General features: G+C 35.9%; 2 pseudogenes; one reads left to right on the top strand and one right to left on the bottom strand.

Annotated features, from left to right (window-relative positions):
- The first annotated feature begins 6 nt into the window (after window positions 1-6).
- On the top strand, window positions 7-9473 carry LOC127949073 (periodic tryptophan protein 2 homolog; annotated as a pseudogene).
- A 1573-nt stretch (window positions 9474-11046) lies between these two features.
- Window positions 11047-13784, bottom strand: LOC127949072 (nicotinamide N-methyltransferase-like; annotated as a pseudogene).
- Between the last annotated feature and the right edge of the window lie 1478 nt (window positions 13785-15262).

Raw genomic sequence — 15262 nt, 5'->3', positions numbered from 1 at the left:
GTTAAAATGTCTTGGTGGATCTGTTTCTTAAAAACATAACTTTTCGCTTCACAAGATGTTAATTCATTGACTGCAGTCATGGTGATTGCTTGTGGGAATAATTCAATTTTACCACAGATTAAACTCTCACTCTCCTTTGCTAATAACTAGGTGCTTTGCTGTTGGTAGTAAGGACATGAATACCTGGTTCTTTGGAGGAGAAAGATGGGCGAATCTAATCTATTACTCACTTGGTGGCCATAAGGACATCATAGTTGGCTGTTTCTTTGAGAAGCACAGGGGTGATTTTAAAGTTTGTTTTTGCATTGCTGTAATGACCTGTGCTTACATATGCCACATTACATATAAGCTGTTTCATTTGTTTTCACAGATGAGCCAAGAGGGCACTTTGTGTGTATGGGAAAGTGACACTGAGCTCGAGGGTTTACGGAATGGCCCCAAAATACTCAGAAAAAGAAAATGGAGGAGAAAGAGAAATAAAAGAGAGAAGAAAGGGAAGAAAACAAAGATGATGATGATGTTGAGGAAATTATAGGGGAGGACATAACGGTGTTTTTTGTTATGAAACATGGCAAATGTTTTCATGTCTCTGTATTGTAATAACATTTTAAAGCTGTCTTTTATTGCAGACACTATTTTAACAAGACGGGTGATTTCAACAACTTGACAGCTGCAGCTTTCCACAAGAAAACACACATCCTTGTGACAGGATTTCCATCTGGAGCATTCCACCTGCATGAGCTGCCAGAATTTGACCTCATTCACTCACTCAGGTTTGTCATATATTTCCAGTGTATTATAGTGTATTTTTCAAAAATCTCCAGCAGGGCTGGGGAGTCAAGAGATATTTTTTGTGAACCAGACTGCACTGTTCACAGTGTATTCTATTGTGTGCAGCTCACCAGGACAGTTCAATACAAATATTTTTTATATAGATTGAAAGATCTTGGGAGTTTTAAGAAATTATGTTTGCTACAATTTTGCCAAGCCCTATAACAAACAGAGTATTGCGTATTTTAATGTATCTTCAGCCTTAGTCACAGGTTTTTGTGACTAATCATTATTGAATTGTAATGTAGCATAATATCACATCTAGTATTTCAGATCAGAGGATTTCTACCATTGCTATGAATTCAACTGGTGACTGGATTGGCTTTGGTTGTTCAGGTATTGCTCTCAATAAGTTTGTTCATCAGAGCACAACGGTGTGCTGTCCTTTACTGTAATGCCTTGTTTGTGTCCCGTGTTAAAGGTCTGGGCCAGCAGGTCTGGGAATGGCAGAGTGAGTCCTATGTGTTCAAACAGCAGGGACACTTCAACAACATGAACTCTTTGGCTTATTCACCTGATGGTCAGTATCTTGTTACTGGAGGAGATGATGGGAAAGTAAGTCTTCTACCACTAGGTTTTTGTCGAGGGATAAATAAGAGAGATACAGTTAAACTGTTGCTTTTCAGGTTAAAGTGTGGAATACCAACAGTGGCCTCTGTTTTGTGACATTCACTGAACACTTCAGCAGTGTTACCAATGTTGTCTTCACCTCCAGTGGCTTTGTGGTGGTCAGCGCCTCACTAGATGGCACTGTTCGAGGATCTGGCCTACACAGGTATCAGCTGATGTCCATTTCCAACTATGCATTCACTGTTGCACAATACATCATGCTTTGGTTTCCTCTGTGAAGTTAGTGAATTCTCATCTTTGGAATACAAATAAAGATATTTTTGATGAAATCCAAGAGCTTTCTGACCCTGCATAGACAGCATTGGAACTACCAAGGGCCAGGGCCAGAAACGTAGTAAGGACATTATAGGACTTAGTAATAATCCATGTGACATCAGTGTAGTTCAACCGTAATTTTATGAAGCTACGAGAAAGTGTGCAAAGAAAAAAAAAATGACTTTATTCAACAATTTTTTAATTTTTGTGTGAGTCTTGACACGTGTTCACAACAGTACCATGACGCATGCGTGTGCATTCCTCTGCTTTCAGAATGTTTCCTAGTGTGCACATTCTGCATTGCTGAATACTCTGTTTCCTCTTTATTCTCACTCTCTGTTCTCATTCTGTTTTCTCAGGTACCGGAACTTCCCTATCCTTGACATCTCCACAGCCAGCTCAGTTCTCCTCTCTGGCAGTGGACCGTAGTGGGGAGTTGGTGTGTGCAGGTTCTCAAGACTCTTTTGAGATCTTCCTGTGGTCCATGCAGACTGGATGACTGCTAGAGGTCAGATACCACTGAATCAGTGTGCTTGTTTCTGATCATGTGATAAGTGCAGTGTGTAATATCATTATTTTATATATATATATATATATATATATATATATATATATATATATATATATATATATATATATATATATATATATGAAGAGTTCAGATGCAAAAGCCTCTAAATGCCATCTGAAATTTTCATCTAAAATTAGGAATTTTTTCAGGCTCCTATATTTATGTTCACTTATTTCACTTTAATAGCCTGGAAAAGGACCTGCACATTGCCATTAAAGTAAAATGACTCAACCTAAGCATAGGCGCTTGATAAAAATCCTAATTTTAGATGAAAATTTCAGATGGCATTTAGAGGTTTTTGCATCTGAACTCTTCATATATATATATATATATATATATATATATATATATATATATATATATATATATATATATATATATATATCAATTTGTCAATAAAAGGTATGGATTGTTGTAAATGGTTGAATACTAAAAATGGAACTTAAAGTTGGGCTTAAGATTTGCCTTTTGTCCCTGTGGGTCCATCATTTTCCATTTCAGCCAAGAATAATAATATCTGTGCAAACATCATTTGATATATAATTGGGTTCTTTGTAACTTTTTACTGCTGGAGCAAATGCTCAGTGGTCATGAGGGTCCTGTAAGCAACCCAGTGGGCAATTGATGTCAAATAGACATCAAATTGACGTCAAACATAGTCATCAAAGAACTGGTCAAAAATGCAAATCAAATCGATGTCAAAACTTGACATTAAATTGCCGTCAAGTTTTGACATTCATTTGATTTGCATTTTTTAAAAACATTTTTAACACATTGATGTCCTATTCTAGACCACAAGAATAATGACAAAACAGTATTAAATGCAAGACGTGTTTTATTAAATCCACTGGTTTATATCAGTATTTTGTACATTTTACTTAAATGAACATATAGTTGTAATACCTTATACACTTGTTATTACAATTTCATTTAGCTGACACTTTTATCCAAAGCGACTTACAATTGCTATATATATGTCAGAGGTCACACGCCTCTGGAGCATCTAGGGGTTAAGTGTCTTGCTCAGGGACACATTGGTGTGTCACAGTGGATTCGAACCCGGGTCTCTCACACCAAAGGCATGTGTCTTATCCACTGCACCAACACTTACTTAATGTGTGGTTACAGCAAAAATGCTGCATAATTTTTTTTATTTGTAATTAAGCAAATCAGTATATTTTTGGTAAAATATAATATATTCACCTCTTTCATTGTCAGTAATTTATGCCTACATTTTATAAATAGTTTTTTGTTGTTGTTGTTTATATGTTTTTAACCACAGAAGTCCCAGAAGTTACACGTCATGCAAAAATCAAACAACATATGACATGCCGAATGGATGCATTTTGAAGAAAAAAAAAAATTACTTGATGACTATGTTTGATGTCAATTTGATGTCTATTTGATATCAATTGCCCGCTGGGTTGATATCAATGTGATGTCAATATGACATCAACTGAACGCCTATAACACGATGTTGATTTGATGTCAACTCAATGTCAAACATGTTGGCCCATATACTTACATAATCAATTTCAGTATGGGATGAACCTAATATTTTCACCAATTAACCACTGGAAGGACTTTATAATGTATAATCTGACTTTGAAATTATGTTTTGCAGCATCTTGATCAAATCTTGTCTAATATTTGACGTCAAATTGACATCAAGGTGCCCACTGGGAACTTGTGCTTCAGTCCAGTCCAGTCTGTGCTTGCCAGTGTGTCATGGGACAAAACAGTCCGGCTATGGGACATGCTGGACAGCTGGCAGACCAAAGAGACCTTGCGGCTTACCTCTGATGGCAAGTTCACAAAGTGACCGTTTATGTAAATGTTTAGAGCGAAACAGAGCAGGTGGTTTGGATAGAAAAGGATGTGTTATTTAAAGATGCCTGGCACCTGTCTTTATTCAGGACTCGCTGTAACATATCGTCCTGATGGTCAGGAATTGGCAGTTGCCTCTCTGGATGGTGAGATCACATTCTGGAACCCTCAGACTGGAGGACAGACTATGACCTGCAGATGGGCCGTAAAGAAACAGAAAAGATTACTGCTAAACAGTCAGCCGAGGGAAAGTAAGTCACAGATTGCTACAAATAACACAAATTATAAATAAATACATTATATATATATATATATATATATATATATATATATATATATATATATATATATATATATATTAGGGGTGTAATGATACATGTATTCATATTGAACCGTTCGGTATGAGGCTTTCGGTTTGGTACGCAATACAAACCAAATGATCCGTCGGACTAATCCTATTACATTTGGATAATAAACCACTTAAAGTGTGTGAAATATAATGTACACCAGGTTGTGACAGTGAGTTAGTTTGTTATAGTTTTTTATTTGCTTTTAATTAGCTTGTAAATGCCTGTGCCCATTTTTTCTCGAATTAGCTTCAATTGGGCGTTAATTGATTGAATGGACAACAAAAAAACAGTATGACAAACTCACAATAAACATATAATGTTTAATTTATTAACCAAATGAATACAAAAACACCATGCTATAGGCCTAAAATAAAATAACATATAACTTAAACAAAACTTAAACAACACTGAAAATCAGCAAACAGGATGGAACCATCTTCGATAAATGGTAAAGGTCAAAAGGCCTTCCATAGTCTAACATATTTTTTAAATCATGTTTTATAATGTTAGTTTTAATATATAAAAAAATTAAAATAAAAGTCAAGGAAATTTCTCAGGCATTTCTTTGTTTTTGCTGTATCGAAAATGTACCAAACCATGACACCGCTGTGTTATATCAAACCAATCTGTGAAATTTGTGAACTGTTAACACCTCATATATATATATATATATATAAATATACACACATATATATATATATATATATATATATACACAAACACACACACACACACACACACACACACATATGTATATATATATATATATATATATATATATACACACACACACACACACACACACACACACATATTAGGGCTGTCAGTTTAATGCAATAACTTGATTAATTAGTTATGAAAAAATAACACGATTAAAATATTTTAATGCAGTTAACACACTGGCCCCACCCCAGACCTATTCTTCATCTTACATTACATACAGTTGACTATTGACAAATATTATGCAGGGCAACAACACCACAAATGCAGTTATGCCCTGAAATTCAAAATGTTGGTGTAAAAATGCCCCTTATGTGTTTTTGTCTCATATTTATATCATACAAAAACCAGGGGTTTCACTAGTGGGGTGAAGGGTGATAGAGGGCATAGGGCACAGAGGTCTGGGGGCCTGTGATCGCCTACCACCAAGGGATGTTCTGGCCACCGGAGGCACCAGGACATTCCTGGTGAGCCGGTGGAGCAGTTGGCCGATCGCCAAAGTGAGGGTAACCTCCTTAAATTAAGGCGCTGTTTTTAAATTACTCCAAACGTGTGAAGCGGTTTGCATCCCACCCGATCCATCCACCAGCAGCGCATAAAGCAGAGTGGGATCAATCACCTGCACTGCGCTTCTGACACGATTTATAAGTGATAAAAAGCTTGATCAGTCACTTGATCTATACAATCGTGTGATATGAGAACAATTAAGGTTCTGTAGTGTTGCAATAACAATGGAAAATGCATGAAGAGGTATATTGGAAAACACCAGTAGGCTTGTCATTCAGCACCATAATGCAGATATTAACGTGGTACACAGAGCCTGTGTTTTGGTAGAAATTGATTTATTGTAAATTATACTGTTATTACATACTGGGGAATATTCAAATTAAGTTTTTGTAGTTTTTTTTTTTTATACTATACTATATATAACCATGGTTTTACTTCTTGTGACCACCATTTTACTAATACTTATTTAGTTTAGTTCTAAAGAATTTTTAGCTGAAGTAAAATGTTGATTCAGTAAGATCCTGATTAAAAATAAATATCAGTAAAAAAATATATATTACATAAAAATATATGTATATATAATATATAAATATAACATAAATATATAATATAAATAAATATCACACTATCTTTATATAAAGTTGGTGTTTACTATTTACAAATAATAATGTTCTTAAAGGGAGACCTCCCCCCACCCCCCAAAAAAAAAGAATAATAATTTACTCAATATCATTATCAATGATAATGAAATACAATATCAATTGTCATTCCAAACCTGTATAAATTTCTTTCTTCTGTAGAACATAAAAGATTATTTGACATTTGTTGTCCATACAGTAGAACTCAGGGGTAACCAACATGGTTTGGTAAAATACAAAATATCTTCTTTTGTTTTCCACAGAAGGGTGAGAAAATGATCACAGAAATGATGAGTAGTAAATTTCCTGCAATTCTAGCTCAAAATCAATGCTTTACTGTCAAGTGGATTTCTATGTAACAAAAATGCATTATTATATTACATTTGCAATAAATTCAGTAATATCTATTTTTGGTTCTGTCCTGTTTTATTTATTTACTCCAATTGATGGCCCTTTAACCCACCATATTAGAAATGTGCTTAATTACTGACAGATTTCAGCTGTTGTCTTGGCTTTCCCTGCCTTTTTGCTCCTCCCTTTCTTCATGTGTTCAATACTTTTTTTCCCGTCATTCCATTTTATTACACAGAACTTACTTGTTTTGTTTTCCTTGTGTGTATGTATTTCTTGGATTGCTACCGACATCTGATGAAAATTTCATGTCAACAGCACCTTTATAAATATATTTACTAGGGATGCACGATAATATCGGCACAATATCGGTATCGATATGAATATTTCTGCCGATGAGCCAAACCGATATTCTCCAAGTGAAATAATTGACCTGTTTTTCAGATGTGAATGTCTGTCTACATTTGTAAAATAATAAATTTATGGTAGAATCAGTACAGAAGAGATACATGGATTTCTCTTCAGTAAAATTAAAGTTTAAATATATCAGTATATATTTGTATATATATCGATATCGGTATCGGCATCGGCCAAAATTATTTTGAAAATATCGGCATATCGAATATCGGCCAAAATCCAATATCGTGCATCCCTAATATTTACTGAAAAAAAAAAAAAAAAAAAACAATGCAATGGCAATGTCTCCAAGATGCAAAGCAACCTGAAAAACAATGTGCAAGTGCACAGAAGGCAAAAAGCTGCTTTAAACGAAAAGGATGGTCACAGCAAATCTTGATTTAATTTTGTTAATATAAGTTAACTGATAAAGAAAATCTATTTATGACCATTTTTGACAGCTTCCACATTTTACAGCATTTTTCCAGAAGTGAAAAACTTTTGATAGTACTTTAGCTTTAATATTAGACATGTAGTAATATTGTTGAAGTATGTATATATATACAATGCCAGTATTGAAGTAAATATTGTTGCTAGAATGATTTTATACACTGTAATAGATTTATGATAATAAACAGATTTTTAAAAAGTTTTTAAAATGCTTAATTTTGTGCATTATATGTCCTTATTTATATTTAGGTGGTCAAATGTTTGTGCCTGATTATTAGCTTATGTGGCAAGTAGCCGTGTAGTAAGGGATAATGTACAGTACATAAACTTGTATCGGTTATTTAGTAAAAAAAAACTGCCAATTAACCTAATTTACCCTGCTGAACCTAGATGTGTGAGAAACCTCATTAATCAGTTATTTCCTGTAATTGATTTGTAGGTCCTTTCACATCATTGTGCTACTCAGCAGATGGTGAATCAATACTATGGGCAGTCAAAGTTTGTGCATTCATAACATTAAGGAACATGTTCTTATGAAGAAGTTTGAGTTCTCCTGTAATCTCTCTCTGGATGTTATGGAGGTACACACACTTGTTTAGCATATTTGTTTGTATTCACTGCATATAGAGACATTAAAATGTCTATGAAACAAAACTTCCCATTTTGATATTGATAAAAGGATTTCTTAATAACAAATTGTGTTCTAATAATGTTCTTATTAACAGGTTGTGAACTGATCTAGTGACTTATGAAAGAGGCTAAAAAAATCTAGAAGTATACCCTATGTTTCAGAACTCGAAATATCCTCATAAGTCCAAAAACTGCTTTTACTGAAACCAAGCTCCCAATGACTTATTTTCTACTTTGAGTTTTTATTGCAAAATAGAGTTAACACAAATCAACACCTGCTACTTCATCATAGCCTCTTTGACCCACCCGTTGATGCTTTAGTGATTTGTCAGGCATGAGAAATGCCACATGATCACTGGACTACATCTGCAATGTTCTTTTTTTCAGGAGTTCCTCGACAGACGTAAGATGACAGAGTTTGGTAGTCTCTCTTTAGTGGATGAAGGCACAGGGGATGGAGACGGAGTGGAGCTCAGTCTTTCTGGAGTCAAGAGAGGCGAGTCCACAACTCACTGATTAGTAAACCTGCCAATCAGTGTAGCTGAGCAGTTTAAGTGCTTTGAATTTATTGTTGCATATATAATATAAACTGCAGTATAATACTATATATAATATATAATACTGTTTCTCCTCTTCTGTCAGGTGATATGAGCTCCAGACAGTTTAAACCAGAGATCCGTGTTAGCTCTCTCTGCTTTTCACCTACCGGTAGAGTTTTGATCTTCACAGCACAACACACTGATAAAGAGATTTCAGTATAATGAACTATTGAAAATCATGTTTTTCCAAACTTCCTAACATTTTTATTGAATGTGGAATGGAATGATGATGCATTGAACTACTTCTCCATTCAGGGTGCAGCTGGGCGGCAGCTTCCACTGAAGGGTTGCTGATCTATTCTCTTGACGCCTCACTGGTGTTTGACCCCTATGATCTAGACATGGATGTCACGCCGGCAAGCATACGGCAGCAGGTGAAGAAAAAAGAGTAGGCATCAGCCATTATGCTGTCTTTTCGGCTACTGAAATGCCACTCATAAGAGAGGTTCTGGAAGCAGTTCCTTATGACCAAAGTATGTTCCCTCTTAAAATTCTCAGATATATTCATCATATTCAAAATCATTTTGTTGTCAATCTTTTCATATTATTGTATGACATTTCAGTTACAGTGGTATGTAGCTCACTGCCGGATGTGTATGTGAATAAACTTCTGAACTTTGTGGCCTCAACATTGGAAAAGTCCACCCACCTGCAGTTCTACCTCAGCTGGGCTCAGTGTCTACTCACCCTACATGGACAAAAGCTCAAGAACCGGTAAGCAGCATAGCTCTTTTCACAATGAGTCACAATGGTTTTAAGCAGGGCGGATTATCCATATGGGGGGATTGGGTGAGTGCCCTGTGGCACCAGCAAATAGGGGGGCACCAAGTTATTAAGATAATGACCCAATAATTTATTAAATTCACAATGGATAGGCAGCATTGGTTTAGCGGTTGCGCGAAACGTAAATTTAAAAAAGAGAGAGAGAGAAAATATCATGGCACACAGCCAGGGCTCTACAATATGACCATTTCAGTCACTTGTGTGATTGAATCCACTCACTGTTCAAAAAACTGGAGTTTTGTTCGTTGCTGAGTTATGCAAACTCAAATCCTCTTGTTATAACAAAACCAGTGTAGATGGGTCTAAATAAGAGATTTGTTGTGCAATGTAAAGAGCTTCACTGATTATAAATGGAACTATGTGAGATCACAATGAACTGGAGTGACAGCTTTTAAAGATTATTAAGGGAGTTTACAAATGTGATATTAAATTAATACAACAGATAAAATAAACAATACGTTAATATTTAGTGACCTACCTTGTGACAATATAACCTGATTTTCAATGAAAATAGTTTCAAACAGTATGAGCCACTGCGCTTCTTCAAGCAGTGTTTTGTTTATGAATGAATGCATTTTTAAATGAATCTAGTGAGTCAATGATTTAAATTCCACATTCATAAAGACTTGCTTCGTTAATGAATGAATCAGCCTTTCAAACAAATCAGTTGAATGAATGATTCAGTGATTAAATCAGTGACTTGCTGAAAAAAAGTGTTATTTCAGTTATTTAAATCATTACAATAGTTCTGTATTTAAAATTTTATATTTAAAAATGTAATCTCACGACTTTGTTATGAATTTAAAACATCCATGCCGCCTCTGTAAATGTCTGTAAATTTACCTACATGCCACTTTTAATGTTGTCACTAGGGCACTACACTGTGTTAATCCAGGCCTGGTTTTAAACTATTGTGTTCTTATGTTTGCTCTCCTTCAATTGCATTGAAATTGGGAATTTTGCACAAATAATATGCATAGAGACGGAATAAGCTGCTACATCACATTATCATATCATTGTTTATAGGGTTTTGCAAAAATGGCACCTAAAAAAAAGTTTTAAAGTAAAGTTTTCTCTCCTGAAGGTAGTTTAAATGCCTCATTTCACAGGAAAAGAGAAATGTTTAATGTCCTGTTTAGCTCTGTAAGACTGTTCATGTGTTCAACTGTTAATAAACATGTTGTTTCTACTTTTTTATTCTTGTATGATGAAAGATGTGGAAGCTTGTTTCTGCAAAGTAATAAAAAAAGGTAATTGCAGATTTTATTTGTAAAAATTCTGATGTTTTACTTGCAATTCTAAATTTACATCTCACAATGCAGACTTGCAGTCTTGCAGATGTTAATTTACAATTGCAAGGGATGAAAGACAAACTTGTGAAAAGTTGCAATTTACTTATATTTTTATTTTATTTTATTTGTTTTTAATTGTGGTGGGAAAAAACCTATACAGAAAGCTGATTTTTTTTCTTATTCTAGAGAAAATGTTGATTTTAATACAGAAACTGTTCATGGAGTTTGTCTCTTTGGATTGTTTTCCAACAGCTTCTTTACATGCTTGCTGTCATTGAACTGTCTCTCAAAAGGATATCTCTTATGACATATGTGTCATTCGGCAGCAACTGTCGTGTCTATATGGCTGACCATAATATTTGAATAGAATTAAATGCACAGTTTTGTTTCCATAATGTATGCTTAAAATTTGAAGATGCTGAAAACATCAATCATTTCCATAACCATCTCACATTTCTGAGGATTACTGAGTCTCTATCAGTGGGTCATTTTACATTAGTGTTCTGCACAAGAAGAGTTGATTGGGGTAAATTCTCCCAATATTCATATTGTTTAAGTCATATAAGGTAGGTCACTTAATATTAACTTATTGTTTATTGAACTGATGTTTTAATTTAATATCACATTTGCAAACTCCCTTAATCATCTTTAAAAGCTGTCACTCCAGTTCAATGTGATCTCACAAAGTTCCATATATAATCAATGAAGCTCTCTACACTCCACAACGAATCTATTATTTACATCCGTCTACACATAAAAAAGTTAATGCGTATTGGAGACGCAAAGCGTTTAAAATGATTCAGTTCGATTTGGTGAACTGTTTCAAAAAGATCCGGGTACATCGAATGATTTGTTCGCAAACCGGATATCACAAACTGCTTTGTTTTGAACTCTCTCACAACAGACACGGAAGAGAAGACAATGCTGAATAAATTTTTGCTATTATTTTGGACCAAAATGTATTTTCGATGCTTCAAAAAATTCTAACTGACCCTCTGATGTAACATGGACTACTTTGATGATGTTTTTCTTACCTTTCTGGACATGGATGGTAGACCGACAGTTTCAATCGAGGGACTGAGAGCTCTCGGACTAAATCTAAAATATCTTAAACTGTGTTCCGAAGATAAATGGAGGTCTTACTGGTTTGGAACGACATGAGGGTGAGTTATTAATGACATAATTCAGATTTTTGGGTGAACTATCCCTTTAAACTCCTGGATTGAGAGGCCTAAACCACTGAGTACTTCTTCAATATTATCCTGATTCAGTACAAGACAAGAAAAGAGCTGTTCATCCACCTTGTAGAAGCTCTCACCCAGAACAACTATCATGACCAAGAGTCCACCAGGTATGGTCAGCCCATGTAAAGCATGAGAGTATGTTTAAATGTCTTAACATGCTGCTTCCAGACAGAGATGTAATGACACAGTCAGCTGGTTCCATCGTTTATGGATAAAATGGATTCTCCAACTGGACATCACATTTGAAAATTTTCTTGACTCATTGCTTCAGTGTAGCCTTCAAATCAGACGGGCTGCCATAATTCAAAGATTAATTAAAAGATAAATAATTTAGAACAAAATACAAGAAATGTTTATGAACAGTGTATTAAAAAGAATGCTCTGTCATATTTATAAATGGGTGTTTCATCAACTTTACAGTTTTACCGGGAGCTTGAATTTTAATTTAATGTTTAGAATGTAATGTAACTTAATTGCACCGACCTCATTTAATTCTACCAGAGGAATGTTATATAACTTGATGTACAATGGAAATGACACTGTTCTGAAAAAGGGCAATTTTCCTTTGTTACACAATGCTATTGAAGCAATTAAACCTGACAGTGTTTTTCTAAAGTCAACAAGGCCATAGTATGTAAAGCCCATTTCTGCCACAAAAAAAAAAAAACGTAATTAAGACTTCGGAATTCTAAGAAACTTTTATATAAATATAAACAATGAATTATACATACTTTATATAATACAATAAGCAGAGAAAATGTAAGTTGTAATATGTAAACTGTAATATGTAAATGTGAGTAATGCAGTAAACTCAGAATTCAGAAGGGAGGAAGAAAAGGCAAGATGAAAATTTAGAATTCTGATGGGAGACGTAAAAACGCACAATCACGTTACCCTTTTAAAACTTAATTATTGTCTTTAAGTGGCAGAAATAGACTACCATAGTCTGCTTTAATAAACACCCAATAAACAATAAAATTACCTTTTCCCCTCCATTTTACAAACATACTGTAACACAGGTTTACAATCTAAACTCCCCTCTTGTTTTTTCAGCCACTTTTCAATTTCTCTTTATTTGCTAAATCAGTCAGCACAATCTCGTCATAATGTTTGCATGCACTCAGGAAGCTGTGGATAGATGGTCCATTGCCCACATCGATCAGCAGCTTTCCCTTATGTTCTCCTTTAAAACAAACACTTGTGTCAAAATTTAGGAAAAACAGAACATCTAAACCTAGCAATTCCATTAATAGAGATTACTTACCCGTCAAGAAAACTCTACTAAGGCATCTCAAAGCGAAAGTAAGTAAATTCTTCGTCAGCGTGACCGCTAGGACAGGAATAAAAATTCTTCACATAAGCTTGCATCAAAATGGCCCTTATACAACTCTCCCTCAGTGAAGGTCATGAATTCACTCACAATTACAACATGTACTGTATGTATATAACTTAAAATAACAAACGACTGCTGTAGATACTGTGAGAGCAAACTAATACGTTCCCTTTCAAGGGAACTTTGAAATGTGTCCTCTAAGGGGCGCTATGGAGAACACCTCGTCGTGACCCATTTCTGAAGCATAAAAAACACCCACAAGTTGGCCAGCGACAGCCTCTGATGCCACTACCAGTGCAACTATAAATAAGAACCAGGAGAACACGTCGTCCTCTTCTTCGTCTTCATTGACTGTTTTGCTTGAAGCGTACAGCGTCTAGGGTCAAGTATAGGTCTCTGCAGGAAAATAATGGGAGTTACAAGATCAAGGTGTTTTTACACCATGATACCTGATAAGTTGATGTAATAGTGACGTTAGGTTTAGGGGTGGGGTTGGGTAAGGGGGATCATTTAGATTGCATGATTCAGAAACACCCAGCAGTTTCAAAAACACCCACATGGTGATAAACGCCCACTTTTGCTCTGCAGAGACCTAAGTCTCTCTAGGGTTGCATGTTTCTCGCCAGAGAAGCGTGTTTAGCTCTCGCGGGAGCTGAATATACGCTGCACGTTGTGTCGCAGTGAGAACATGTAAAGGATCTTATGGAAAATTTCTCCCTATGTGTAATTTCCTTTCATTTATACTGCACTTCGGCTTAATTTAAAAAAACATATATATAAAACATAAAAAACCTTGTAAAGCAGGCACTAGCAAACCGTTTAAAGGATGTGTAAATCCATGTCATCGTTGTTTTCAACCCGATGAGACAATCATAACATTTGTTGTTTGTGATAAGAGCATGCACGCAATGTCCTTGTGGGGGCAATTTGCGTGCATTTGTGAGCGTTTAAAAAATAAAATAAAAGTCTCCACTCTAGGTTGTCTCTCTTTTCGAGGAAAGAGGGGCAGACATCTGCTTCCCTGGAACTGTTGAGGTTATGGAACACTCCGCGGCAAGGTTGGACTTGCCTTGGAAACATGTTAAGAAGGTAACGCGAGGTCGTTTCTGGCCATAGCCCTCCATGTCAGGTGAGCCTTCCATTTCTTCCTGGGAAAGGCAGTTTTTCTTACGCATCCAACGATTCCAGCATACGAATATGCAATATCGAGGTGATGCGCAGAAACGGTTCCAGGATGAGGTATCTGCTCCGGTCTCGCCTTCCGAATTATTCAATACCTCCATTGAGACGGAGTATCTGCTCGCTCCCTTTGGGGTTTTTTACAACTTCCCCTTCCTAATTCCTCTATAACCACCAGCTCTCAACCTGACCGAGGTTAGGTGGGAACTTCCTGCATAACGGTCTCCTCTTGAGTGGGGCTCCAGCACGGGAACCAGGCTGGGTGAGTATGATCCATTCTATATATACATGTATTAAATTGCTGGTGGTTATGTGTGTGAGTTTCTTTGCAGTGCTCAATCACAGTGTTTACTAAACACTTGTCGGCATTGTGTCCAGCTGGTATGATAGCCCTGATTCCAGTTTCATGCTTCCGGTATCAGGCGGCCAGATCATAGGTTTCTGTGGGATCCTTCTTGATCATCAGGCCTGGCACGGCACTGCAAGGAATTTCTGGGATGTCTGGCCAGGTTACCCTGAGGAGCTTCCAAGTCACTTGGGTATCCCTTCTTGCTGATGCATCAAGCGAGAAGTGGAAGTGGCAGTTATGGAAGTCTTCTTGTATATGCTGTCTCAGGTGATGCTCCCCTTGACAGTTGTAATGGTTTGACAGTCCCAGCATTAACTATAGCAAATT

The sequence above is a fragment of the Carassius gibelio genome, chromosome B1 (assembly GCF_023724105.1).
Source record: "Carassius gibelio isolate Cgi1373 ecotype wild population from Czech Republic chromosome B1, carGib1.2-hapl.c, whole genome shotgun sequence".
Lineage (NCBI taxonomy): Eukaryota > Metazoa > Chordata > Actinopteri > Cypriniformes > Cyprinidae > Carassius > Carassius gibelio.
This window is presented reverse-complemented; position numbering and strand designations above follow the sequence as displayed.